Source organism: Cephus cinctus, unplaced genomic scaffold, assembly GCF_000341935.2.
Source record: "Cephus cinctus unplaced genomic scaffold, Ccin1 Ccin1_scaffold1343, whole genome shotgun sequence".
NCBI classification, from domain to species: domain Eukaryota; kingdom Metazoa; phylum Arthropoda; class Insecta; order Hymenoptera; family Cephidae; genus Cephus; species Cephus cinctus.
This window is the reverse complement of record NW_014333756.1, coordinates 836,340-862,151: the sequence shown is the minus strand read 5'-3', so window position 1 is coordinate 862,151 and position 25,812 is coordinate 836,340. Positions and strand designations below refer to the sequence as shown.

Genomic DNA, 25,812 nt, shown 5'->3' with positions numbered 1-25,812 from the left:
TTTTTTTTTTTTTTTTTTTTTTTTTTTTTTTTTTTTCAAGCGATCCCAAGACATACGGTAGCACGCGTGGCTATCGCAAGGCGGTATCTAATAAAAGCCACGTCGGCCTATTTCTCAAAGTACCAGAGGCTGTTCGCCGCTTTATCATTGCTAATTGGTTAATCGTTATCGTGAAACGGTACAGCACGCAAGCGTGAACCGGCAGGATCCATAAAAAGCGAATCTCGAGAAGGAACGGAAGCACATCTCCCGAGGGGTAATTCGACAATGTGAAAACTCGTAAACGCGGTAGGCAGAGACAGGTAGCCGATTATGGGAGTCAGTACCGGCTAAATTTCTAGCGGTGCCCGATGCGCGTATCTCAAAGACATTCCTGCGTAAATGACAGAACGGCAATGCAAAAGGTAGAAATCGTCACCAGGCCGGTGCTTCCCCTCTCTCGGTCTTCTCCGACGTAGAGGGAGCCACAGGGATAGGAGGAGTCAAGACTGACAGATATAAACGACGGCGGCGGACGCGGCCAATGATTGAAACTCCCGTGGGCAATGCTGTTGTCCGAGCCGCGTCTTCGGCTGAACGTGACTGTTAAGCCTCCTGTACGTGGCATCTTGTTTGTTTTTGCCTGACGAGGGGAACGCGAACCGCCGATCCGGCCTGAGCGCAGGAACGAAAGAAGGAATGGACAGGGGACCGAAGAGAGAAAAGATCTGCCCGTTGGGACGGAACTAGTTCGTAGAGGGCAGCACCGGTAGAGAGGTTCCGACACGACGGATCCTACGCTCAGATCTTCGTCCTCTTTGTTGCACTGTTGGTACTGGCGGGGGAAGCTATTAATTACCCTTATTGAGCTTCTGTGCCGGCCTGCTCGCTCTCGGCTGCCGCTATCACTACCAATCAATCTTCGAGAGGCAGCAGAGCGGCTTCGTCAAACGCCCGCCGGAGTCGGCCAATCTTATGCCGAACAATGGACCAGCATGACTCGCTCGTGTCTTGTCTGCTTCGCATCAACGGTGAGGTGGGGGGGGGGGGGGGGGGCATCTTGTATAATTTCTATACCGGGTTCCAACCTCCTACTACTTCACCCCCTCTTGCGTCTTCTCATCCTTGCATCGTTAATACTCTCTCTCAGTCACCTGAACCAGCATCCTTGTTCATCTTACACAGAGATCTCTTATCTCGATAAATACCAACGTCCTCCTGTCAAATCGCGCTGTTTTGATTCACTGAAAAATTGCATAATTTCCAGCAAAAGAAGGGGAAAAAAAAAGAAAATGGAAAAAAGAGAATAAATATGACGCCTGTAGCGAGTCCGCGCGAAGCCGTTGAATTTTTATCGCTATTTATAATCTCTCATGAATATTCTAATTAAGCTAATAATAACACGTGTATAAACTTACTTAACTCCGTATGCATCTCCTATAAACAAGGTACCGTCAAACAGTCGCGTCCACGGGAACAACTTTTGCATAATATCTCGCTGTCATTAGAACAGTAGCGACTCGACATCTGTCAGCTAAGTAATTGCCGCCAAGTTATTTAGCGCTGGTGCGATGATGGAGATGCAAATTAATGGTCGAACGCTAGTAGGACAGGACGTTAATTCGAGTCCCGTCTGTGGGCTGAGGGTAATTGACGTGGACGGTGACGTAGCGGCATCTCCGATTGTCAACTGGTTAAAGCTGACCCCCCAGGTCGTCGGGTCACTTAGGATGAATATAAAATTTTGTTTTATCTCAATCTTCATTAATGAAAATCTGTAAGATTATTTTTAGATACAGCGAAGTGACTTCTCGTGTATCCGTGTAACGACTGGAACGTCACTTCGATTGACAATTAATCCAAACACCGACGTACCTTCCGATTGGCGGAGCTCGAGTATTTTGAACCACGTCCAATAGAATTGATTTCAGCAATTACTCAACTTCGCTTATGTATTTTCACTCGTTGACCGTCCTGTTAGCGTCTTACGTCTGTCCACGCTGGGAATTGACTCGAGTGAGAACGCATGCTGAATTAATGCCTGTGACGTCCAATGCGCTAAGATTCTAGTCGAAGGCGAATTAACACGGAGCCAGGGGAGAATGTCCATATGCTGTTTTGACGAGTCTGTTTATAGCTACCGGGAGTGGCACGGAAAATATACTCCTTCAATATTTAAGAGACGTACGTTTGCACATGGTGTTACGTGTTTATACCCATAATAACGTCAATAGGTTTGGTACACGTGTAAGATAGCATGTAAATATATCTGTAGGTATGGCTGGCACTGTATGTACTGGCACTCGGTACAGTACACTGTAACAGATTCATAGTAGATGGTAGAAAAGATTAACGTATCATTTTATTATATAGAATAGATTATGGCGTGTGGTATACTGTAGGCGTTTATTTACAATAATATAATCAACGTTAATTGGATCCTCCCGTAGTGACGTAACTCGTGGGCTATAATTGCCCAAGTAATTGGCGGCTCCAAAGCGAAGCTTTTTTTTCTATTTTTTATTTTCTCCTATCATCTTTCTCGACTCTCTCGTCCCTGGGGTATATGACATCTGAATAGTTCGCGTCACTTTTTCAATTTTCTACGTCCCGACACTACGGGAGCTGTCCTTACTCGTTAAGTGCGCCGACGGCGTCGGCGATCTCGTCCCCCCCCTCCTCCCTTAGATAAATTAAAATATCGATCAGCCCCTGTCAATTATAAGTTTGACGCTATGCTAATATTCCTTGCGTCACCAAATCTCGAGCCACGATTACTTGAAAAATCACCGTGTTATTTTTCCCAACCTCTTTCAGTTTTTATCAATCCCCACCCCCCCCCAACCAATCATCCCTTATCTCATTCATCCCTCTACCGTCACTCACTGTTATTCGTTTTTTTTTTACCTCATTCATTTTTTTGCCATCTTTTTCGTCTGTCGTTTCCTTCTCTCGACTAACGTCAAATTTCATATCATATATATATAATTTATAATTTTATAAAATAAAATTGCATTCCTCTCAAGGGAACGAGTGTATCTATGCCAAGTACCCAAGGGAAGTAGCGTGTAAGAATTTTTTTAAAGAAGAATCTGAAACTCGATCGAATTCAAACCAGGGGATGATTTCGCGCCAGTATCGTGACAGTTCGCTCAAAGAGGTCTTGGAGGTTTGTCGTGGCGACAGCTCCGGGAGTTAATGGACTGCTGGTACCCCTGCTCCTGGTGTTGCTCCTGCTGCTGCTGCTGCTGCTGCTGCTGTCGGGCTCCCGGTTGGTGAAATGTCAATACCATGCATCTGCAACATTTTTTCGGCCAGGGCTCTTCTGACGCATGGACAACGATATCGCTGTATGCCTTTCGCCGTGTAGATGCCACGTAGACGTAACATGGGGTGGTTGTACATTTAGCGAGCTGTCGCCCCCAACCAGCCTCCCGTCGAGGTCTGACAGTTTTCATTCCACGCATATTTCATGTGCAACAGATTCTCAGCTTCTCCACTTCGTCCCGACGTAGCTCTACCGCAACGTATACATATCCAGTGAATGATAATAAAGAAAACATTAATTATTCTTCGGACAAAATATACGTACATATAAATGCAGCAATTGAAGATCCTCGTGCGATCTCTAATCGTAATTCTATACCGCGTAGAGGATAACTTGTCTTTGGATGCCTGACATTCTAGTCGGGGCTGACAGAGGTTAGGTATACCTGTTGATTAACTATTGTCGTTATTATTATTATTATATGAAATAATACTCATTACCAATGATATCATGATACGATAGCTCGTAACTCTGTTCGATTATCGATTAATTTATGAAAATCCTTGTGCTGTCAATTAGAAGAAAAAAAAAAATGTATTTCCTCGCAATACCCAGTGAATTTATCTTTCAGGTATTATAAAGTCGTTGAATAATATATATGGATGCTTGTAAATTCTTTTAATAAAGATTTCTCATATTTTCTACCGAGCAGTTTTATCTCTTTGCGTGTTTATCCGAACGGCGTGAATTGTTGGTAGAAAAATAAGGCGGACCCGTAAGCTTTGTCAGATTACACCCATAAAAATGTGTAAAGTACTACTTTTGCAGTATCGTCATAACGTATATATTTTAATGTCAAATATTTCTTTTTTTTTTACAGTCACACGACTACCAATCGGCAACCAGTGTCAGCTGTTACTAAATTCCCGACCATCGCCGAGAGAATAATATATGGCCTGTTGACGCCTTCTGAAACTTGGGTTATCGTTAACACCAAAGTTAACATCCTCTTCGTGACATGAACGACTTCCCCAGATATTATAGTTACGTTCGGTTATCACGCACCAAACGAGACCCTGTAAGCTAATTAGCTCATCAAGATACCTTCGTGTCATAGTAACATTAACGCAAGACATTTTCGACGAGTAACCATAGTCCTATGTGTATATATATATATATATGAGAAATAGCATTGATTTCGCTATTCTTCCTATACGTATATATACGAACACACGGTACACATATATTCCTTGTTCAGTGACGTTTTAACGATCCTAGTATCTCCAGCCTTTGATAATCGGCTCCGGTGACTTTCTCATTGGCGTTTAACGGTCCGCGAAAGGACAGGCTTAACGAGGAATCAAGTAGGACGCGTACTTTTACCTTGAGAGACTCGTTAGCGATTGAATTTATTGCAAGGAGAGCGAGAATTCAGAGAAGAGATTAGACAATCGGCTCGGCTGACTAATCGCGTCTCCGTCCGGTGGAATACCTGTCCCACCTGTAATTTAGCGGGACCGGCGATCGAGATCGTTTTGACATGGATTTGCTGGAAGACATAAATCGGCCGACTAATCTCTGTCGCTAATCGCGCGCCGTCATCGAGTGCCAGGCGACGCGAGCCTCCGGAAGGGAAGGAACCTGGAGAAGAATGGATCAGCCCCAGGGCACTCCGGCGATAGGGTGGAACAGAGGGAAAGAGGCTGGATAGGTGGAGGTTCGATTCGGGCCGAAAGGGAAGGATTAATGGCGCAGGCGGAACATCCGCGGCCATAAATCGTCACGCGGCCAGGAATTACCGGCTCGCAACTTGCGAAATATGACGGTCTCATAAATCGGAGTCTGCTAGCTCGCGCGCCTCCATCGACTATGTCCTAGAGCCCCGACGCCACTCCTGGCTTCCAGGGAATACAGTAAGCGGTGTCTAGCTATATATATATATACATATATATATATATATACACACACATGCCAGCTATGTTCCACGCTTGGCGTGCTACGGCCATTTATAACTTGGACGCCTGGAAAAGCGACCTCCATAACCTAATATGTTCACCATCAGACCCCTGGACGCTTGCTTGCACCTATGTATACTATACGTATAAGGTAACACACAGCATCAATCTTCCTTCATTTTTATCTATCACTTATGACACGACGTATTCTTCATTCGCTATAGTACGGTGGAAGATTAATTTTTTCATGTTGTAAATATGCTTTTTTTTTTTTGAAAAAAAAAAAAATAAATACTATGTTTTATCCATTCAGAAAAACATGCTTCAAGTATACATCACGTCTGACGTACCTATGGCAACGACAGTTGAGTCCTCGACCACACGAAGAGACTCCGAAAATAGCCGGGGGCCAACACGACGCATCCCAAACGATTCATTATCGTTTGATCGGCAGTTCGTGTCGCCAGAACTGCGGAACAATGTTCGTTTGTATTCTTGTCGCAGGCTGACATTATTTATAACGAGCGACGTGCCTACGCGGCTCGGACGCCGATCAGCCGAACTTCTACACCCGACTGGAGTTTGTGTCGCGTTCGGCATTAGAGTCAGTCGGTGGCTCCTGCGGCTCCTAACAGACGTTTCCCTTGGCCTTCCGATTCACCTCGTAAACTCGTTAAAGACTCAATGCTTCACGTTGACGAATAATATTCACTTGTTTTCGCCATTCTCGTATTTATCTACCTGGGGAGGCGAGACGCTTCCAGTCAACTTCTCGGACGGCAAACGAAAAGCAAAGTAACGTCTACACGTGTTTGTAGAATCGTTGCAATAATTGAGTATATCGAAAACAAGGATGGCCGTCGTCTTCGTAAACGCCTTGCTAGCAATTCGTAAGGTAAATAAACAACGCATCCCTCATGATTCGAAGGCGAAATTCATACTGCTGTAGGATGTCGTGCCAGCGTTAGGTATTGGTATACAGGGTAAAAGAAATAGTGTTAAGAAAAAGTCAATGTCTGAGCCTCGTGTCGCAGGGACAGTAATCGGCGCTAATCGCATACCTGATGTCTAAGTAGCTGCTTGTGGCTAATAAGCAATGTATATAGGCATCTGACTCCCAGTACGAAAAACGACGGCGAACGATATATCAGCGAAGCTCGTTTGAATGTGGCACTCAGTCAATGTCTGCCAGCTGTCATCTTAACAGATTCTATCGTTTAGCGGATGAGGCTAATTCCGTTGGCAGGCATGCAGCGGGATCGCAAGAAGCAGACCTTGAGCTACTCCAGCCTTCTGCTTGGTTACTCGTACACGCATATTACACTCGTAACTGCTACGAGACTGTACGAGATCGCTCGAGAGTTTCACGTCGACCTGTCCCTGTCAAATGCATCGCGCTTATATTTTCTTACCCTGTCTCGCGTAAGCGTTCTCTCTCTTCGCTCTCCTTCCTGTAGCATCCTTCCGTGTCGCATCGGGACGACGTCCCGTGTCTTCTCAAAGACCCTTATCATTAACACGTTGAAAGGTACATATATGTTTACGTATAAAAATGTTGCCAAAATATTGCAAAATTTTTTTTGTAACTTATAATGATATATTTTTTTAAAAAATTTTCATTTTGAACTTACACGAGTCAGGGGGAGGAGACGTTGAGTGGGGTGGGTGATCTTAACGACCGTTCCCGCAGGATGAGTCATTTGCAAAATTGCCTACGGGTACGCGAATCGAACCAAGAGTCAAAGTCCTCGTTGTATTCGTTACGTTTACGATTTCCGTTATTATCGGCCTGTATAATGGCGTGATTATCTGGAAAGACGTAAAATGAAATTTCGGCTAGGATGAAGTTTCGCTTATCTTTATATAACCGTGCCGTTTCACTGGATGATACCCGGGACGTGACGCACTTCCTTGCGTTCACCTTGTAAAGTCTATATGAGTCTATATAAGTCGGCTTTTGGTTGGGGAAGAGTTAGCTAAGAAAATATTTTAGTCCGGACTTATACTTGACACCCGTTATAATTATTCGGTGTATACCCCTTTAACGCAGTCGTATACCCATGCATATGCATGCTGTCGATTAGGCATGCCGAAGTTAATAAAAATGTGAAAATAGTGTTAAAGGAGTAACACTTCCTACGTGCGATAGTTCCGCACTTTGCGTATATATTACTGATAGATAAAATATATCTAACACGGTTTGCTACTTTTACCCTGCATGTTTTCTAGTAGCTCCATTTAGATCCATTACAATCTATATTAGATTATACGAGGCTCCCAGTTACGACACGGTATAATTTTGCGATACGTCACGAACGTCGGGATGTCCTGTGGGACGGCTCGTTGCAATTGTTATATTTTTCGAGCACGATGGAAAAACATATGAAACGCCAGGCGTAAAAACTATGTCCCGCAATTACGCACGAGCCGTACGCTATGTGTGTTCACAATATCGTAATAATAATTAATCGAAACAAACGATCGATTCTTTGTTAATTCTACTTGTTTTTCTCACCTGTGTCAAGATCTTGTTTATGCTATCAATTTATAGAGAGTTTATCATTACGTACTTCGAGTGACCACTAGCGTCCTTTAAAATCAATATTTTTTACTCGGTTCAATCTCGTCACTCCTATACCGCGTTCGTATTGATTTATACCGATAGACGAAGGGTAAGTGCATGATTCGTCACCATTTATGATACATACATATAATTATTCGCCCATATTTCATGCTTTTAGCCAGGCTCCAGATATCTCTTGACGATAGATAACGGCTTGACGATAGTGCCATTGCATGCGCGTATCGACTGCTAATCGAGCGCGTACGTCACTTGGACAAGTTGTCGGCACGACAGGTAAACGCGGCCGCGTTCCACGTGAAGGTACAGAAAAATTACACTTACCCTTCAGCATTGAGAGAGACGTTAATTGACGGGTTCGCTCGTTTCCCAGTGAGACAACGTGAAAGTCTCCACGAAATCACCTTCGCGCGAACCATGGGATTTCCTTTCCGCGACGCCGACGCCGATAATTAACACGGCTCGTTATCGCCTCCTATCGAAATTACCGGGTCTCGAGGCTTTGCGGAACGATTTTATTAAAATAATTTATCTCTTATTACCAAACGGCACGCGTTACCCCGATCGGACTATAGCTCAAGGATATAATCCTTTTAATGTGAAATATAGTAATACATTCCTATATCGATACACGCACGCGATATCGTTGGTCCATAATTACAAAAGGGATTCCCATGAAATTTCAAAATTATGTTTACCGTTGCATCATTGCACACATATGTATATACTATATATATAGTATAGCGAAGAGCACGACTGCTTCGAATGCGATATCATATGTGACTGTGCTGTTCGTTAATTCAACTTGGTACACATGTAGACTGGGATAAGTATACGAAACAGTGATTCGGGTCCACGTAGACTTGTATCAAAAGTAATCTACTGCCGGATTACTTTGACGGTGCTGGCTGACTAAGCGGATCAAAGAGGCTGCGCCTCGCGATGTGTCTAATGCGCGGCTGCATTAATACCGCCTATCGTACGCTCCTCTGCCTTTCATCTCACGCTGATTTAACCGGCTGTAAAAAGAATTTACTGGCTCGTTTATATCCCCTGCCCCCAGGCTGGAAGAGCATCGCGTAGTCGCGCTAACAAAAATAGACGCTGAAAGGTTGGGCTTCGCCGACGTCGGTTCGCCGAGCCGCGTGTTCCCGACGACGGCGTCCGTCTTGTCGCCGCTGCTCCTGTCGACTGGCTTGCGCCTTCGAACGCGTGAATAATCGTCCTCTCGTTCGTCGAGTCGGGACCGCCGATAAACGAACTTTCGTCGAGCTTCGTTCCGCCGTCGCTCGGACCCCTTTTGCTGCTCCCTGCGTAACGGCTGCAGCTATTCCCCGCCTTGTGTACGTTAAACGCTTCGGATACTGGCTGCATGTGATTTTATACGGTTTTTGCATCTCTTCAGGCTGTCCGCCTGTAATTGAGGGACTATCGGGCACAGGATTTCTTAGTAACGCGGATCGATACGGTCTAATCGTTATAAAGGATTAGACGTGGGGGAATTATACGCGTCTATGCGAACGTGCTTTTTTTTTATATACCCAAGGTTTATCGGGAATAGTATATATACTTGTAGAGTATCTCATAGTGGCAACTGTAGTAACTTTTAATAATTGCGCCGGGGTCAGTGGAGAATCTTGCGATCTATTCTGATCTGTTCCGGGAAGATGCTTTAGCCTGGACGAATATTTAGGCACTTTTGGATTTTAAGGGGCCAAGTGGGGGCTCGAGTAAAATGTAATTGTGCTTGTGGTATCAAGTGTTGTTTAGGGGTGAAGCGCAACATATTGCCTCATGCTCGACTCTTATCGACTGGGGCAGACAGGAGGGCTGGCTGGAAGGCTGGCAGATTTACGAGGACCGCTCGGATAGCGAATGATAAACGCGAGTCGAGATAGCTTTATTTATTCGTCCTATCCTATGGACTCTCTATGGTAGCTGTCACTGAAATGTCTGGATGATCCGTACCGGAAGCGCCTGACCATATACTCCGTAGAGAGTATACAGTCTGCACCAGCTGATACTTCGGCATCAATTTTACAGTCTTGAAATTTTGAACATCGTTCGCGGGCGATATTTCAAAAATATTATTATTTCCCAACAAACACGTCAGTCGGTATTTCCAAAAGTCAAAACTCAATGGTTCTGATCAGTCGTCCATTTGCAAATCGTCCGTATATCAAAGAAAAAAAAATGTATTGGCTCTCTGATTTCATACACGACTATATTTATATATGAGGGAGCAATAAAAAATGTAATAATTTTATTATTATTATATCATACAACTGTACTCGTATCGAGCCTTATCGTTATCCAACAATGATTTCCAACCGACTGCACGTATCATCCACCTGTTATTAATCGCAGGTGTAAGACTAACCGCTGGCACTTCGTCATGGACCAGTGTCAAAACAAGCCTGACAACAGGCGGCGCTAACTAATATCCAGGAGACTGGATATTAACACGGCAGCATTATCGTAAAATATCAATTCCGCGTTGCGGCCGAAACGTTCCGGTCAGGCCGCGTCGTACGCCTTGTGCCAGTGTAATTGGACGTAGCGGCGCAAACTGGCGTGAACGTACCAGAGAGACAATCAAGATTATTATTGCGGTACAGCACACATGCCGTTCGTGAGTAATAATAATGGTGATGGTAATGATAATGATAATGATAATAAAGTGGAGGAACGGTTCTCGGAATCCCCGAGCAACGTCCTCTCCGCGAGCGAGGCCTCGTTATAAATAATTAACACGGGGGGAGCCTAATTCCCTTCCGTCGCCACTTTCAGCACGCAGCAAATTAGTCTTCTTGCACCGAAAACCACGTGCGATCGGTATCGCACAGTGTAAATTTCGTGTAACAAGCAACGCGATAACTTACATTAGCCCCGCTGCATCCCATTGCTCTACGTTAAAGTAATGGATTACTCGTTGGCCGCTCTAACCTCTGTCTCGATCCTCTTCCTGAATCTTTCCCAGTTAATTACTAACCTAATCGTGATTCCCGTCGGCTCTCGTGAAGTTTACGGGTTCTGATGGCTTGGGACGTATTTATATCTTTTCAGAACGCAGTATACGATATACGCTAAAAACATTGATACTTTATGATGGCTTGAAGAAAACATTTTTTTCATACAATATGCTATTCCGACGCGATAAGCATTGTCAATATAGGCAATTAGTAAGATCTTGTATCCGGACTTTATATATCAAGTGTGGCAGGTGTGGTTGGTCAATGTGATATTTTGAAAAAAATTGTAACACGAGTATGTGTAAGCATGACGGTAGTATATTGAAAGCAAATTAATACTGTGGTTACTAATTATACGTTGATCAGGCGTGGATTAATATCAGTTATTCATGCTAGTAACGAAACACGTTTTATTTTATTTTTCGATTTATTGCTACTTATAGCTACAATCTTGTTTGATATAATGATGCATAGTCGGTTCCTGGTCGTAGGGGGATTTGTGTAGTTTTTTGAAATGCTATTGGTTATTGGTGTTATCGTTCATAATTATATAGTCGATTGGATAAGAGCACTTATATCTTAAGAGGAAGTATTGCAATTGCCGGAATCAGTATAAAGAACTTTCTATAGATATGGTATAGGATCTTGAAATTTGAGACATTTTATTTTTGATATAGACATTTTTTTAAATGCATCATAAATAGACGTATGATAATAAATAATTAATGGGAAAAAAATTTTTTTCTTTGTAAAAAGTGTCTTCGTGGAAATTCGGATAGTGGATGTTTCCAAGAATTGTCAAACTCAAAAATTGACACCCATACTTTTTCACCCCACGTGGACAAAAAGGTAAGTACAGGCGAGGGATGAGTGACGCAAATAATGGCCGTCGAATCCAAGAAGGGTCGTCGAACGTGAGTAGGGAGGTTGGAAGATGGAAAGTGGGCTTCACGAAATACATAATGGTGAGGTCCAGCCACCCGTAGGGAGGCTGACAGGAGGGTGAAACGATGGCAGTATGCTTGACACTAAGCACCGGATTACGTCACCTTGGCGATCCTTCGTCCTCATCGAAAGCTGCCCCCTGGTTTCGGAGTTCCCGCGGTGCGTAAGCAAGGGGAGAAAGAAAACAAAAAAAGAATACTTGGATTTTCGTCGGGAACTTCGTGGTGAGGAGGGGGGCAGGGGGGCGAGGAAAAAGACCCAGAGCTCGTGTCAAAATTTCGAAAAAAAAAAAAAAAATTTTTTTTGAGCGCATCACCGACGCGGCAGATTCAAAATATAAGAAAGTAAATGATTTGACGTAAATAAAAAAAATAGCACCACCTCGTTAAAGCCTAGAAATATAACGTTTTCGCAGTATCCATGTATAATACGTGTTTCTATGTAACGACGTACGATAATGACTAAGCACAGCGAATACATAGTTCCAGGCGTTAACGTCGTCTCAGCATATAAAACAGCTGATTGTGAGAAAGAGGATGCGAGTTTATCGCATCCGTTACGGGGAACTATTACGTATGTAGATCTGAGCCATTTTCCGCGGGGAGTTTTCCTTGAAACGGTCCTCGTAAACGCGCCGTAAAATAACTCTATTTTCCTTGTGGCAGCGATGCTTAGCACCTGGAGTGGAAGTCACGGGGCGCGTCTCGCACTGCGGTTTAGAATTGCGTCTGAGCTCCGAAGCTTTTATACGAGAACAAGCAACCCGAGCAACATTACCATCTTTCTGTTTATTTAGCAGCAGGTAAACCAAGAGTTAACCGCAGTGCTTCCTTCCTCGAACACGGGCTGCCGTTTTCATCGAAAGAAAAACACGGTAACCCTTTGCAACGGGGAATAATTTCTCGTGGAAATACACGCAGGTACGTACGCCTCGTTTACCACGTATAGCCAGACCTAATCTTAACCGGTGGCCGTAGGAGAAGCAACGTGCGAGGAGGCACGTGGTTGCCATGTCGTACGTAAACGTGCCAACCGAATGACGATCAATTCGACGATATACTCAACGACTGCGGAAATGCTTGTTGACTTTTTTTTCATTTGACGTTGCAGACAGTCAACTTCGCCATTGACGTATCCGAATGAGAACCACTGGAGTGGCGGAGCGGCTTTCGCGGCGGCCAAATGAAAAGTTAAGAAGGCGTGCGGTGCCGTGTCGTACCGCATCGTCTGGCATAATGATTAGCATGGGACTCGAGGTACATATACTGGTAGGCACATGGCTTGTCTTCCTTTCAATTCTCATCAGTGTATATAGCCGTGTGTAATGCGTGTACCGTCTTCATATATATATATGTATATATGGATGGGTACGGTCGTGTACAGTCGATGAGCCCCTCGCAAAGACTTGTCTCCTCCGCGTGCGTTTCTCTCCGCAGCGTAAAACCGTCTTCGTGCTGGTCTGACAGCTCGTATCTGTACCGCACGTTCCGCCAGGAAGAATCCTCTCGGCGTTTGTGGGCGAGTGACGAGCTCGATGACTGGCGGGCGTGACGTAGTACCTTTGTACCTTAGCGTGTACCCTGGTACCTTATTATTACGCAGTGCACAGGCGGGGCAAATAGTTACGACGCTTCGCTATCTTGCGCGACAGGAGTCTGATCGCAGCCATGAATTCACGTCCGTCTCCGTCCACGCGATGGGTTCAGGAAACGCCTGTAAACTGTCATTTCCGATTTGCCACAGGATACGTGGGCGTGGATTGTGTGACGTGTTGACAAATAAAAAATGAAGTTTTACCGTGTCGAAGATTCGGTGGAACGGGCCGAGTCCCGTTCTTCCTCTTTTTCTTGCAACGATCAAAACTTCCGGAAACGTATATCGACTGCCATTCGGATATAAATACCGCTGGCGCACACGCGATTCAACGCGTGACAGATGGAGGCGAAGTGGCCCGAAGTGTGCTACGAAGTGGACAATGGTAAAGTTTCGCTGCTGGCTTCGTCTCATCCGCGAAGCGTCAGCGGAAACCAAACCGGCCTGCAAGAGGCAGATCCGTTATTAAGTTAAGTGGCTGTCACAAATTTGACCTTAATTGTGCGCTTGATGAATGGCGGACCGGGTCTCTGGCGTGTTTTGACTCTTGTCGCTGTCAGCCGTGCTGCGTCGTGTCTCGACGGCGGCGACGGCAGCGACGGCGGCGACGGCAGCTGCTACTCTTCTTCCCTTGTCTTGCCTTGCGACGTCCCTGTCGCTGCTTCGTACTTCAGACGCGAAGCTCAGACCGAAAGATTGCGAAGTGGGAAACCAAGTGGATAATCGTGATGCACCTTTGCGGAGATTCAAATGTCCCGCGTTGATAGGTGTGTCTGAATTACTGACTGACTGGCTGTCTGTCCGTTCCTTGGCCTTTCAATTCTCACCACCGTGGCGCCACCGTCGCTTCACCGTCCTCCCTTCAACCAATGACAGACACTTCGCGGCTGCCTTCGTGCCAGTCATCGCGCCTGTCTTAGACCTTCGTCGCGTTTCTACCTTCCTGGCAAAGATTACGACGCGGCCAATATTTTCTTTTTGAGCCAGACACGCGTACTCTTCTTCGTCTTGATTGCGTCATCTTTATTTTTCTCCTGCTTATAGATTATTCCTTCAACGCTTTCCTTTATTTACTACACGTATATACAAGCGTGACAGTGGGACGTAGCTTCTTAACCAAGCCGCGTCCTGGCGCTTACCGGCGTCGCTTCATTTCAGGGGCCGACGTGCTTGAAACGAACCAAAATGAAGTTGAGCGAAGCAGCTTAAGTGCGCGGTAGACACGCCAGAGATCAAAGGCACCGCGTGACTGACGCAACCCAGCTGGCGGAAGACATTCACAAGCGGCCAGATTTATCTACCCGTTTGGGTGTTCCAGAAAATCTCAACTCCCGTTTACACGCTTTGGTCAGTCTTCTATTCTCAATGGAAAAGACTATAAAGACTTGATGATCGATGCACCCTAGGAGTCCGACGTATACGTACACACATACATCCTCTTCGAGATAACTCGATATTTCCAGTTCCTCATCGTATCTCATAACTGTATCCTTCTCAAGTGATCCTTCCGAAGGGACCAGGACGACCAAGTGCATCTCGGCAATCGGAGCGTGGGATCTTGTGCGGAATCCGTGGTTCAGGGATACGCTGGAAAGAACATTTGGCGTCTTTCACTCAGCGGCATCCGCTCTGTATTTACTGGTAGCCAAAAGAGGCTGTTTAAGGGCGGTCCGAGAGGCTTCTCTGCAACGGGGAGAGGCGCTCGCCTTTCTTCAAAAGCGTTTTGAGTTCGTGTTTCGAGTTGCCTGTCAAAGAAGACGTGGTCGTGGAGGGGGCAGGGTTACGCGTTGACTCTGGCCACACGAAGTGCGCTTATAGATGGTTGTTTAGGATTACAACACACAGATATCTACTGGCATGAGATACATAATGCAGGAGGCATTGTGAGGCTTCGCCGCACCCTCCTGCATACAATACACTCTACCGATGCATTCTATTGTTGTCTTTCGAAATAAACTCACCCGGCCACCACCTCTTCCTCGAGGCTCTATATTATCTCCGGTACCGTAATACATATTATATACGCGGTCTTGTTTAGCGCGCCGCGTTTCTTCGGTCCTTCGCTCCACGGAGCCACACGGAGATAATGACCCTGTCAGCCCACCCACTGCAGCCAATGAAGAGCCGAAGGGAAGAACCGAAGGTTTATTATTTAAATTAACTATCCCTATGATTGATCCAAAATCCACCCTCTGGCTATCACGTCGAATAATCGTTGGACATCGATCTTTAGAATTGCGAGGGTAATTGTAGTTTTTGAAAAATTCTTTTATCAAATTTTTTAGCCGACATTTTTATCAGAACGCGTAGACGGGTAATTTAGAGATCAAGAAGATGCCGGGGTCCATTCCGGTACGGAGGCTGCTTGGGGAACTTCTGCGGGAGCAAGTAGGGAGTAGAGTGTAACGCGACACCGTGCCAAGCCAGTCTCCGTGTATTTTACGACTAGCAGCCCCCCATATAAACACGTCTGAAAGGATATACAGTTGGTCCTTTAGATCGTCTAGCATGCTTATAACGTTATTCACTGACGTCGCGACGCTTCTTTGTTTACCGCCGCACTTGAGGATCATACAAATTTTTCAAATTTTTCTTTTTTAAGGAACTCGAAGGACGACAGTACGGATTTGTTGTACGATCGGAAGGATCTCCTAGTGGGATAATCGAGACATCCTTGTTATTCTTGTTCGAAAAGTATATTTGTGCCTCGGGGGTGCAAATGGCTATTTCTTCGGGAGAAATGCAAAAGAATCCAATTTGTAGGGTATTCGGTGGCGGAATTGATCCCTTGAGCTTTATTCGTTTACAAGGAGCGATGTGAACTTACCTTTTGACAGTTTCTGTCCTCGGGGACACAATGAATTGTGCGCGTTTACAAGGATGATAATTTTGACGGCCGCCAGCACTCTCTCTCTCTCTCTCTCTCTCTCTCTCTCTCTCTCTCTTGCTTGCATTTTCTTGGACGTACACGCAGCACAAGGTAGACATCTCGGATACGAAAGTTCACCACGGGATGGTAATATTCTCTTTTGTGAGACGAGTTGCATGGGTGGGAAAGAGGATGCTTAACGGATGACGCTCATCAGAACCCACCGAATAACTGGTACTGGGCTCACCTGACAGCAGGGCGGTATAAGCCATGACAGCGGGAAGTGACAGGCAGTATATAATATTCGAGCTGGGCTCAGGGGTGTAGTAAGTAAGTACCCCGTGGGGAGATGTAATCCGGGCTAAGCCGTGATTTGTTTGGCTGTCGTTAGCGTGGCCGGCGAGGGCTAATCACCGAGCATTGTCCGGTAATGGATCCCCCCCGCTCCGCCCGCATTTAAGGATTGACAGTCGATTCCCATGAAAGCCGAGAGCGACAGTAGCTCAGCCCGGTAGAAGCTTCGAAGGTCGCAAGAGCCGTACCGTGGCAGGAGAAGAAAAAAAATGTGAAAAATAAAAAATTGGTCGAAATTTTTTTTCGAAATTTTATAAAAATAAAATTTGCCTCGGCAAACGTTTAAACGCGCGGATGGGGGATTCAGTATCGAGGGCAATGGGCCGGTGGCCGTAGCAGTGAGCCGCATTGAAAAGTATTCAGCCGTATTTCAGTGTTTCGCGTCTTTAAGATTATAATTTACGGCCGGTGCGGATCGTACGAACGTGCGCGCTCCGTTCGCGGAGCAACGAGCAGATACGAATGTTAGGTGTTGCCGTCTTGTAGAGGGATTGTATACGACTCGGGAGTGCGGCAGGCATAATGTAGCCAGGGCCCCTGAGTTTTATGGGGGTATAACGTGTATCTTTGGTGGCATGGAATGGCACACGGTGCGGAATGGCCTGGCATAGGGGCACGCGGAGCACGGGCCATGCCCATGGCCCATGCTGCGACGTGCTGGGCCGCTCCGCGCCGCGCTGCGTTATTTATCGCGGCCGCCGTGAGCGCGCAGGCGGCAACTTTGTGCCGGAGCCGCTCGCAGCCAGAATCGCGATACGGCCGCACAGATATCATTTTATTATACCTGCGGAGCGCGCGGAGGGTAGTTTATCAGCGGCCGAGTGAACCGGGGCTCCCTTCGCTTCGCCTCCGCCGGGGAATAATATACTGCCGCCAGCTCTAACGGCGGTAATCTATGGCCCCGGCACTCTACGAGCAAGGGCTACGAAAGGGTGCAAGGGTGAATGGGCCAAACCACTCCGTCACGCGGTTTTCACTGGCGCTTCTTCGCGAGATTACCTAGACCGATAATTACGACGTTTTCACCAAACGCAAAGCGATTTGTCTTTCCGCCGACGGAAGGAAGTCGCTACACTTTTTTTGATACCTCGAGCCCTCACCCATATATCACATATATATATGTATATATCAACTAGGACATGGATATATAACTATAGTGGATCCGGTAATCCGTATGTATTTTAAAATTCTCCTGGCACCTTCCCCCTGGGAACGGTACGACTTGTCGCAGCTTTTTCGCACCTGGATATATCGAGCTTGGATATCGCGAGATACCAATTACGGCTGATACTTCGTGGAAGGTACCGAGGCACGAGTTCCCTGCGATCCATATTAACGGTCGTCCGTGCCACTGAAAAAGGCAAATGGACATGGCGATGCTTAAACGTGGTAGCCAAGGCATTTGCGCTTTCGTATTAAAAATTCACCCGGTCTGCGCTCGTAATTAAACTGACGCGAATGGAGCTAATAAATTTGTGCGAGCATAAAACGAGTCTTGTAACTCTATCGAGATAATTGCGCCGGCCACGCCTCGCTGCCGTGGACTGCGGTCTCCTCTTACACCTTTTCGCATACCGGAGCCAACACACGCGCGTCTGTAATATCTCACGTGTTGCTTGTCAAGGCGTCACGTCAAAGCGCCTAGTCGAGGAACGAAAACAAACGATTAATGAGCCACGTGACGTAACGTGTCTATTCAATGCAAACGATGTACTAATGAAATATAAATCTTACTCGCGGTCCGAACAGGCTTCGAAGATTAGCAGGACTTTCCTCTTCTTTACTCTCTCTCTCTCTCTCCTTCTCTCTCTCTCTCTGTCAGTGCCTCTTGCTTCTCTTCCACGAGCCATTATACCTGTACATCTTAAATGCACATACCGTCCGATCCGATAATTCTCAAGCGTGAAACGTACCGCTCATGCGAACCATGTATATATATATATATGTTTCATTCCCTTAAAAAAAACCGCGACAAATCTCCCTTAACGTTCCACAGGGTATACGAGGAATGATAAATTTGTAAGAAATCATTTAGATCCTATCGCCAGGGGTCCTTGAAAAAATTTCAACTTCTTAACATGTTCTCGAAAGATCTCGAGAAACCAACAAGCGTATATATAATTATAAAATATAAGGAAAAAATAGAAAAATTCTTGGAGCCATATGGCATAAGTACGAAACTCGTGGTCTCAATGATCGCGCACACGCGGTATAAGGGGTACCGGCAAGTACCGCGGTTACAGAGGAGAATACAGTCGAACAACCGGTTCTTCGTCAAGATGGCCGCCGATGTGAAAGTAGAAGGGTGAAGAAGAAGAGGGCAGGCAGAGCCAGGCAGTCAGGGTGGGCAGGGAACGATCATAACTCAGGTGGCCGGGGACAAGCAGCGCTTGCTCCGTGCATTCGGAACACGGAACACACACGTTCGCCAAGTTGCAATGGCGTGCCATCCACGGACGCGGAACACGTAGGGTTCGCCTTCTCGTTCTTGTTTGTCGTTCTCTCTCGCCTGTACCACTGGTACCACCGATGGGTGGCAGCCGGCAGCCAAGGCACACCGGCGGACGAGAGCTCACGCGGAACCGGCTCTTTCATTCTCTCCGTTCGCCTATATACGAATATACAGTAACGTCCCTATACGTCGCTCCGTACGTCCGTCGATCCTGTTGCTGCAAATGAAGACTTCAAATAATTTACTCGGAGGCTGTAAATCCCGAGGTGGAACGACGTTAATCGATATGTCGCCCGCGCCGGCATTATATTCCCAGGAAATTTATGAATACGTCCAATGAATCACGGGATAATAATACTGTATTATATCCGTACCTGAATACTTCGGTACACCCGGTACATAATACACCTCTCAGTGCCCGTACCACACAGCGGGAAGATATTGCGCTGGAGTATCAAACTAACCATTTGACTGTACATCTACATGGGCTATTTCGATCTCCACGAGGAAGCGAAGGCTGTCCGTATTACGCGCGAGTCGTTCTCGTAAGGTCCGTCGATAGACTGCAGTGTGGACGGTGATTAATTATCGCCTGGCATGCCGACAAGCCGACACGACGTACACGCGATGATCTCATTGGCAAGGAAGGAGAGTGAGAGAGAGAGAGAGAGGGAGAGAGAGAGAGAGAGAGAGAGAGGGAGAGTTCTGGGCTGAGAAAGGCTAAGGGAGACTGAGAGAGAGGGTCTTGTGGTATTAGGTGAGAGATCAAGAGAGACAGAGACAGAGTATGTGTACCAAAGGCACGAGGCCTGCAAGGTGCGATGTACCCTGTGTATCAGGCTGAAGCCAAAGACCGGGATCCTTCGTGAGTAGTCGCGTGTCAGAACTCACCACCGTAAAGGATATATGCTTGGATCATTGGACGTATGTAATTTTTTTTATTTATTTCTTTTTCATTTTTCTTTTTTCTTCGACAAACCCCTCGTCCATTAATAAATAGTTGTAATGGAGTCAAGGGAAGGACGTACATTACGCGTGGGTGGACTTTCCAGCCATGGGTGACGTGGAACCTGGAATGGCTCTGGATGATGGAGGGTAATATTTTACCGTGTAGTAGCTTTATGACCGCAGGTTACGAGCCAGGAAAAGGCCATAACGCCTCTCGTATCTTCCGCGTCCTCCGCGTTTCTTGCGTTTGCGGGAAAGCTCAGCTCGGGTGCCAATTCCTAGGAGCGTATCGGACCATAAACTGGGAACGTGATGTATGTTACCTTATACCCAACCCCTCTTTACTTCTGTTCTCTCTCTCTCTCTCTCGCACTCGTTCCTTGACGGTAGGTGCACAGAGGAAACCCCTGTGTCCTCTAGGTATCTGCTACGGTTGGCTGAAGAGTGGTCGCTACGTGTGGAGATGAAATTCGTTTCTTCTCGCTTGGCCGCCGCGTAATTGGACCTTTCCAAGAAGACGTGTCCGTAAGGTCGCACATGGATGCTGCGCTCTCTGATCCCGTTCATCTTATCCATTTTGCGTCTTTATACGACTGACCTTTGGAAAATTGGGTTGGCCACCGGCAGTCTGGTGACTGCGAGCATCCTTTCGCCTCTCGCCTTATTTTGGACAGTTACGCAATTGTTTTTTTTTCTTTATTTTGAACAAAATTCTAAAAGTCGTACCGATGACATTTTTATCATAGATCGTTGTCGTTTGCTCGTTTCTTCTTTTTCTTCTCCTTTTTATTTCTCCATGTCAAATCCTTTATATTATTGACATTTGGCAAACCGCAGATACAGGACGATTGAATTTAAGGGTCTCGTATTTTTCGCCCCCCAAATATCCAAGGGAATGAGTTCAACACTGATAATATTACTGCCATATCCACTTGACGACCTTTGCTGATGCAGGCTCCCTCCTACTGTAGTATTATACCCTTCCCATATTCCCCACGGCCATAGCACGCCCATAGACTCGGATGCGGCTATAAATTAGGTTTTACGAGGGAGATAAAATGCGCGTTATTATCTAAACGGCGACGCCGTCACAGAGATCGAGGCCCATGCCATTCTTCGAGCGAGTTCTGCAGGAAGCCAGAGTGCTTCGCTCTACGACATATCGTTTCAACATTCTACTCGTGATATTCATCGAGCCGCCATCTTCAATAGAGAATCAGTACGAGGTATATATACTGCCTGGATATTACGGCATTATATCCATACCATATATAGATACACCCATCTGTATACTTATCATGCCCCACCCATGTAACCATAGCGTATTATGCATCTCATATATGTGTATATTTACATTTTAACCTCTTTTTCAAAATTTATCTAATACCGAGAAAACAACTAACGTGCTTATTGTTTCAGTTAATTTTGTTTACAAATTTTTATTGACATCCTTTTTTCGACTTACTCTATACACAGCATCCCTGGACCCTTTCTCGACCAAATGATTTTTCAGTCACTCCCGGTATACCACAAACTGTGACTTATCACCTCGGATGCTGCGGACGGAGGTCTCACTCAGCGAATCGCTTCTTTCACATTTCATCTCGCGCTCGTTCTTCTGGGTGATTTCCAAGGTACCGCCCACATCCCCCTAAGCGTCGGCGCTGATGTATCGCCTCGTTAATGTTTCGCTTCATCAGATGTTATGACTGAACATCCTTTATTCTGCCACTGGGTGGTAATTTCAGTTTGCTCTTATTGTGAAATGTACTGTTATAAATTATGCCGACATTTCCAGCCGTAAAGCCGCGCTGTTTCATCTTCCGAACTGTATAAATAGACGCAATTTTGCGATACGGTTATCCACCTCTCTATTTGATCTGCATATTCGATATTATTTGTTGTTATTATTCACACGACAATCAATTCGAAAAAGTTACCCCCATTGGACGTTCAATGAATAATTGGAAATTTCATGATTTTCCTTATCGTGTAAAATTTTTTGGAAAATTCTGTACACGCAATTTCAATAAAGTTATACGTCGCCGGGTAGTTAGCTTATATCGTTGCGAGTCATCATTAACATTTCGTCACGTAGTATTTCATTGGCCTGGGAAGACTATAAAAATGTAAGAAAAAAAAAAAAAAAGAAAAAACATTCACGACAGGATATACATATACAATGCGCCAATGAGCGTAGCGTTTTACCAGCGTCATTACTGACAGGCTTTATAATCTATTTTATGGATCGTAAAAAATGATAATGAATTCCAAGTAACAAATATAGCCGGCTTCCCCATAATTATGGAAATGGGCTCCGCAGCCCCTCATACCATAAGAGTATCTTAATATTCCCACATAGTTAAGTGGTAACCATCCCTCGTAAATTCTAATGGTTGTGCTTCGAACCTATTTCACTCACGTGACAAAGGTGGACGATAATTTCTTAACCACGTACGTACATACAAATAAGTGTGTACGAATTAGTCCTGATCCTCGCGTGGCATCGCTGAGAGAGAAAGAAGATCGAGTCCCCCTACCGTGAAGACTGAAAGAAAATTGGTTAATTTTTTTCTCTCAGTCTCCCACCCTCCACCGCTTAAGTTAATTCCCAAAAGAATTATTCATCGCAAAAAGTTCTTGAAGCCTTTCGAAATTCTTAAGCCACTCGCAGGAGTAAAGGCGCTGAAATAAATGTACTCGTAAAGACATTTTTGGCCACGTCGTTTCGCCTCACTCTAGTAACCTTAACCACAGGGAGCATAAATATCTCTTTTCAAATCTTCCCGGGTCTCGTAGCCACGACTTGGCGCACCGTACTGAACGTAGTCAGTGTCCGTTTCCAAGCGCTTCTGCGCGGTCCCACTAACTCAATCGGTATCTTCGTAACACGTCGGCGATAACTGTAAACAGGATCATTACTTTTGCCAAAGCGATTCCGAACCTCGTGTTATCGGCGACTGGTATATCGGCCGTATGTGGGCTATAAATTGATGTTTCCACGGAGCGACATCAACGTGGACAACTGTACTCCAAAATGAATATCCTACCTTAACGTGATATACACTCGTTTAAAATTGTCATTTCAATTATCCCTTAAATTATCAACCTATAACGATACGTCACGAGTGCCACGTGCTTTATTTTGACAGTTCGAAAACAAAGTCCGTAGCAAGGTACGCGTGTCTGCATAAAATGTCAGTTACAATGTATGCACAATGCATATGCATGATTTTGCACGATATATATTTTATATTTCTATTTCAGTTTTTTTTCTTTTTTTCATTATTTTATGGAAGACCACCTGTAACGTACCAAACATCGGATTGGTTGCAAATTCTCAAAAAAAAAACCCTGAACACGTGGACCCACTATACACGTGCAATATGACAGCTGAATAGTAGCCATCAAACACCCACGTTAGGTACCCCAGTAATCGCACGTGTTATCGCGAGCACAGGATGATCGAGTGATGCAAAAAAATTATCCAACAGGAAGTAATTTTGTGGCATTGGCCCCGAAAAAAAAGCACTTAGCCATACGCTCTTTGTCGTGTTAAACGACTTGTGAAACTCGGCGTATTCTCGTATGCAGGCGTTATCGCGGTAACAGGGTACATTGTAAATGAAACTTCCTCGCAGATAGGCTAATCGGAATGACTGCGGTCACGGTAGGTGATCAACGTCCGTTCTGGTCAGTGATATATGTTATTACAGGAATGAGAAATGTACACCGAGCGGACAGTCGAAAAGGCACGTGTCACGAGTATAAACGGTCGTACGATTTCATTATCCACGAGATACATATAAAGGGAGTGTGAAGAACGATAAGGAACTGCTTCAAGATGGCGTCCCTCGATTATTCATTAGTTGGAACTGATTCGGCTCGCTAATGAGCTGGCATACCGACGTGTCAGTAGTCACTGTCGTTAGACGGCCGTATAATAATCTGACAGCGATCGCCGATCGGCCGTTACAGTACGGCGGCGACACGCGGTAGCGCAAGATGGAGACTCGATACGGTCCTCCGTTGCTACTGCAACTGCAGTGGATGTCGGGAACGAAAGGGGTAGACCCCAGGAAGACCTTTCTCGGAACCCGTTAACTACGTCGTCCTGGCTCCTGACGCGTGTACCGATGCGTGTACGCGTTCCTGATTAACTCTACTCCAGGTGATCGTTTCGAAAGAAAAAAAGGAAAAAAGCGCTTCCAATCGCTCGGCAGCCATACTTATCCTTGCGATAAATCACCCTCCCGTATCGCGCCAGGTTGTTCTAATGTCACGTACATATAACAGGCAGGTTGTCCCGTCTTAGAGAAATTTCTAAAGAAACGTGTCGAACCTTCTTGTCTCCTTCTCCTTTTCCTCTTCTACCTTCCGACGATACTCGCACAATTTTTCCTACGCCTCTCGCTTCTCCGACAACGAATGCCGTCTTCTTGCGTTAGACTCTGGTTTCAGCTTCTACTTCAGGCAGCTAATAAACTTTCTTCGCGCTAGACAGCTCCGACGGAGTATCCAAGTAAATTGATGCCTGACGATGGAAAGCTCGTTTTAACCCGTCGCCATTGCTTAGCGGCTGATGACTTTGTCGGCAGATCGGCTTACTTCAAGGACCATTTTCGGCAGGGACGTTCATGGGATTACGTGTAGATAACGGTATCCGAGGACGTTTTGCATGGGAATTTTATCTAGAGTATATATATATATATATGGTATTGGTAGAAAGTTTTTTGAATTGAATAGTCATTTGGTTGGTATGAAATTTTTTTTCAAAATTGTTGACAATTATTTTTTTTTTCTACCAGCACTGTACGTAGCTATCAGATTGAATAAAGATACTCCAAAGGTTCTTATTGCTCGGGTGAATCTCGATGAATCTTGAAGGAATGGTAAAGAGTGCTAAGGAATGGTAAGTAATGGCAGACAGATGGCAGAGTCCAGCACGTATCCCGTTTTATCCAGGAAAAGACACGACGGCGTCAACGTCCACCAAGTAAAAGACTGATGTCCCGCGGTGGTTCTCATTAGCAGGACACACCAGGACGTCCGAAGGATCTTCAGGTCGATTCCGTCTAATACCTCCAGGTGCTTCGGCCTTCGCTTCGGGCAGCTGTAGAGCTGCCCGCCTACACGAACGCCCACCACCTAATCTTCGCATTCACCAACAGAAAGGTAATGACTAATGACCGTTCTATACGCACAATGAGATTTAGCGGATTGCCAGACGCGATGGGCGTAGGCCGGACTCCTGTGAATAACGTTGCTAATTTCTTTCAAGATTTGTCCTTACCCAGAAGAATGGAACGTGGGACTGGTCCGCTACGTCCTGATGATTACTGGGCGGGGTACGGAAACGATCATAAATTTCATTCTCCTCGGCGGTTACCAAGGACCAATGGGATCATCAAGGATCATCGATTTCTTTTTCACGACAAAATTTCCTTACTTCTCGTACTCTTTCTCTTTGACTATTTCTCAAAGTGGTCCAGATCATTCTCATCTCGTGTTCAATATTTTTCAATGAAATTTAACCATATATATATATACATATACATATATGTATATATGTACGTTATGGTTATCCAGCCACATGTCGAGTAATCGCAAAAGTGCACAATGCCGAATGACATACGGTAATGTTTTTCCTCGGCCGTTCGAGCAAAGTAGTACAATCTGCGAGACTGCCACTTGGCCGTAACAGATACGCCCGGAAATAAATGTCTGTATAAAGGAGTTGGCAAGTTCCCCGGATGATATCAAGATGCCGCCGGCTAATACAGCGGCGGCAGTTGAGGCGAGGGTGAGAGTCGTCTACCAAAGGGGTTTACCCCTTTGTCCTGCACCTACTGCCATCGTGCCAGTATCTACACGGTGCCCCGATATCAAAAGAATT

At 45.5% G+C, this 25,812-nt stretch overlaps 1 long non-coding RNA gene across 1 annotated transcript; it reads right to left on the bottom strand.

Annotated features, from left to right (window-relative positions):
• Positions 1-1,023: 1,023 nt before the first annotated feature.
• Positions 1,024-19,513, bottom strand: LOC107273047. The gene is made up of 3 exons (XR_001539125.2): positions 19,343-19,513; positions 3,572-3,692; positions 1,024-3,496 (listed from the first exon to the last, which is right to left on the bottom strand). It is a non-coding gene; the product is annotated as an uncharacterized LOC107273047 (long non-coding RNA).
• Between the last annotated feature and the right edge of the window lie 6,299 nt (positions 19,514-25,812).